The sequence below is a fragment of the Corvus brachyrhynchos genome, unplaced genomic scaffold (genome assembly GCF_000691975.1).
Source record: "Corvus brachyrhynchos isolate BGI_N302 unplaced genomic scaffold, ASM69197v1 scaffold67, whole genome shotgun sequence".
Classification (NCBI taxonomy): domain Eukaryota; kingdom Metazoa; phylum Chordata; class Aves; order Passeriformes; family Corvidae; genus Corvus; species Corvus brachyrhynchos.
Window position 1 is genome coordinate 1,399,914 of NW_008239114.1, and position 3,896 is coordinate 1,403,809.

At 51.8% G+C, this 3,896-nt stretch overlaps 1 long non-coding RNA gene across 1 annotated transcript; it reads right to left on the reverse strand.

Moving 5' to 3' along the window:
* Positions 1-2,786: 2,786 nt before the first annotated feature.
* LOC108448058 lies at positions 2,787-3,838 on the reverse strand. Its single transcript, XR_001863840.1, has 2 exons — positions 3,562-3,838; positions 2,787-3,200 (listed from the first exon to the last, which is right to left on the reverse strand). It is a non-coding gene; the product is annotated as an uncharacterized LOC108448058 (long non-coding RNA).
* Positions 3,839-3,896: the final 58 nt, after the last annotated feature.

The window sequence follows — 3,896 nt, forward strand, 5'->3', positions numbered from 1 at the left end:
TGCCGCCGGCCAGTCAGACAGTGGCTGATTTTGTTGAGGAGCTGCCGGAATCTGTAGGTTTGCAAGCAAGAACTAAGCAATAATCATCAGTAAGTCTGTGAAAACTCTCTAACCCTGGCACAAGGAACATAATTAAAAAAAAAAAAAAGTACGGAGTTCTGAAACCTTCATGAAACCAAATTCATCTTCCTTGAAAAGCTCAGAAGGCAAGGTTTCTCAGAACTTTGTGCAACTCTTCCACCACACTAATACAGGATTTGTGTAAAGTTACAGACATTAGAGAAGAAATATTACAAGATTTTTTGATTCTTTGATTCACGGGGCATTTAAAGATGTATTTAGAGAATCCCTGGGGAAAATGGCGGGGGACAAACATGCGTGATTGCATAAATTTAGTATTTCAATGTCTGGCTTCCCCTGGTTAAGCCCGAGCCCGGGCGTCTCCCAGGCGGCGAGTGGAGACCTGCGGGGCTCCCTCCGGCACAGCCCCCCGGCTGCTCCCTTCCAGCCGCACCTGCTGCAGCGCTGAAGGTTTGGGATGAGACGTTTGGGTTGGCTTCGTTCGTCTTCCCCGAGCCCCCCCTCGTGGCTGCGCGTCCGTCCCGTCCCGCTGAGCATCACCACAGAAGTTCAGTGTTCTCAGTGAAGGGGCTGCCCCTCTCCGTCAGGTTATTCTGCCAAACGGAGGATTTGCTCCAAACTGTTCACTGGAGGAGTCTCAGGATGGCTACGCTGCTGAATGATCAGTGACAAATCCCCCAGAACAGATGGCATTTGCTCGTTAGCCTTAAAACAACTCCAGCAGTTTTCAGCAAAGTTCCGGGGAAACCCCCAGGAACTGTGGAGCCGTGTATCAGGTATCTCCAGTGTGCAAAACAGCATGACCTACTCTAATGAACAGAGTTAGGAGCCACATTAAGGGCTGCTCAATATTCATAGAAAGGCCAGGTTATGGTTGACACAACAGTATAAAATCGCAAACCTCGAGTTTGGAATTACTGGAACAAAAATGGTTCAGAGAAGAGCAACAAGGACAAGGGCTTCATGTGACAGAGTTCAGTGTGGAGCTCCTGACAGTGGGTGGTAAGGGCAGTGGCTGCTGAGGTGGGTGTAAAAGCAACAGGACAAAGTAATTACAGTAAATCAATACCAAATCGTTCTCCTTGGCTGATAAAGGCTTTGGCTGTGGATTGCTGCAGGCTGGGATCCCTCAGCACACACTCCTTGGGAGCAGGAGATGGAGTGTGGGGTGGGTGATTGCCTTCCCATGCTTCATATCATAGAATCGTAGAATCCCAGAATGGTTTGAATTGGAAGGAACCATAAAGCTCATCTCATTCCACCCTGTGCTATGGGCAGGGACACCTTCCACTAGACTGGGTTGCTCCAAGCCCCGTCCAACCTGGCCTTGGACACTGCCAGGCATGGCGCAGTCACAGCTTCTGTGAGCACCCTGTGCCAGGGCCTCACCACCCTCATAGGGAGGAATTTATTCCTAATATCCAAACTAAATCTCTCGTCTTTCAGTTTAAAACTGTTCCCCCTTGTCCTGTCACTCCAGGATCTTGTAAATAGTCTCTCTTCATCTTCATTGTTGGCTCTGTTCAGGTACCATGGGCCTTCGCTATTCCAGTCTGAACAATACCAATACTTGCAGCCTTTCCTTAACCCTCTAAATCATCTTCGTGGCCTCCTCTGGAGTTGCTGCTCCTTGTCCTTCCTGTGCTGGGCCCCAGGAAGGGGAGCAGCCCTGCAGGTGGGGTCTCACCTGAGCAGGGCAGGGGGGCAGAATTCCCCCCTCTCCTGCTGCCCATGCAGGGGGATCAGCCCAACACACAGAGTGGTTTCTGGGTGCCACCACATGTGGATGGGCCGTGTCCACCTCTCACCCACCAGCCCCCACAAGTCCTTCCCCTCAGGGCTGCTCTTGATGTCTTCATCCCCCAGTCTGTCTCTTCCCAGCGGGATCGGTTCTTCCTGAGGATCGGTGTGCTGGCTCCGTGCTGGAGCAGGCCTGCAGCTTCTGAGCTTTTTCCCTCTTGCTTCCAGAATGGAATTCCTTGGGACTGGAAGCCAGGCTGACGTGAGCCATAGCCCTGGCCTGGAGCTGTGGGCATGGCTACATTGATGGTTCACCTTTGGGCTTTGGGAGACCCTTCCCTGCCTGAGCCATGGGAACTGGAGAGAGCCCACCCTGTTTGCTCCACAGCTGACAAGAGCAGGCCCTGCTCCTGTGAAAACTGCCTGGCTGAGCCTATCAGCCATTAGAAACCAGGCCTTTTCTTGTCCTGACAGGAACTTTACCCTGGCGTATTTGGGGGAGATTTCTGCCTCTGCCAAGGACTGAGCTACTGGATGCCGAGCAGCCCTGCACAGCCACATCTCTGGAGAAATGGCTGTGACCCACACCAACAGCCATCCCAAAAATCGTGGAATCTGTGCCATTTTTCCTGTTTTTTGTGAAAGATACAGCATATTGGAGTCAAGCTGTCATGTCCATATGAAGACCAGATTATATCATTTGACAGACATTTGGGGCAGTTTCCCAGCCTGTAGGTCCAAGTTTGCTATAAACACAATTTGAACCCAAAGGAATTGCCTTAGATGCCAAGCTGGGGCTGTCCCCAGCAATTCACGTGCAGATTCACAGAAATCTTTTGGAATCCTCTCCTGGTTTGGCCTGGAGAGACTGGAAACGAGACCAGGAGAGGTCCCCCTTTGCCCATGGCATTCCATGGCTGACTGCCCTGGCCAGGAACTCCCAGGAAAAGAGGCAAACGCACCCATTCCAGTTCCACAGAACATTTTATCCAACTAACATTTATCAGTAATTCATCTTCTACAATTACAGAGTCCAATGTCAGTTCCTGAATGTTACAGCTCAGCCTTAATCTATTAATCTTAACACCTATTTTAGAACAAGATCAAACAATTTTATTGGGAACTTGAACAGAAAGGAAACTTCTTGACCTAACTCTACCAACTTGTCTATCTACATAAAACAGCAAATATCTTAACAAACAGAAGCTAAACCTAATACAAACTACTACTAATTAACATCTAACTCTTCCTAGCCTGGAAACCCCAAAATAACAGTTCTTCCTTCAAAATGGGGGTTTCCTTCCTTAGGCCAGATGCAGCCTTTTCTTTGGGATTATCTCCTCCTCTTGATCACTGGCAGACTCCGCTGGCTGACGTCTCTGCCAAAAAGAAAAAGGAGAAAAGGAAATTCTCACCTTGAAAGAATACTCAGAAAGGTGCAATTTCTGAGTATACACCCAAATGCCATCTCCTCTGTCCATGCCCCAGCCCGAGCAGCCAGTGGGCAGGGCAAGAGCCCAGGAGTGGCCCCAGTTGAGGGATGCAGAAGCAGCGAGATCAGACTGTGCCCCCAGGTCAGCAGCAGACACCTGGGCCAGCCCATCCTTCCTTCAGGCTACCCCCCAGCTGTCAGGGTGTCCCTGGGCAGGGCTTGGGTGAATTGAGCCCTAACTAAGCCCCGCTGCAAGCCCCCGTTGCCCTGGGCCAGGCCTGGGCAGCAGCTCAGCCCAGTTCTCCCACCTTGGGGGCCGTCAGCTGCGGGCGTGGGGTTGCCTTGTTGGAAGAGGAGCCCTTGGAGCTCGTTGGTGCTGTCTGAGCTGCGCCCCCTTGGTCTGCCCCGATGTTCAATTGGCCTTCCTGCCCTGAGGCTCTTGCACCTCTGCCTGAGAGGGATGGGACCCTGCGGAGAGACAGGACAAGTGATCCCGGCTTTGCTGCTGCTCCCGACTCAGCCAGGACCGGCAATGGCTCGCAGAGCTTTGGAGGGAACGTGGCCCATTTGGGAAGGCAGTCCAGCTCCACGGGCACTTGTGCCCTGCCTGGAAGACTCAGCAGCCCCCCGCTGAGGCCCAGGC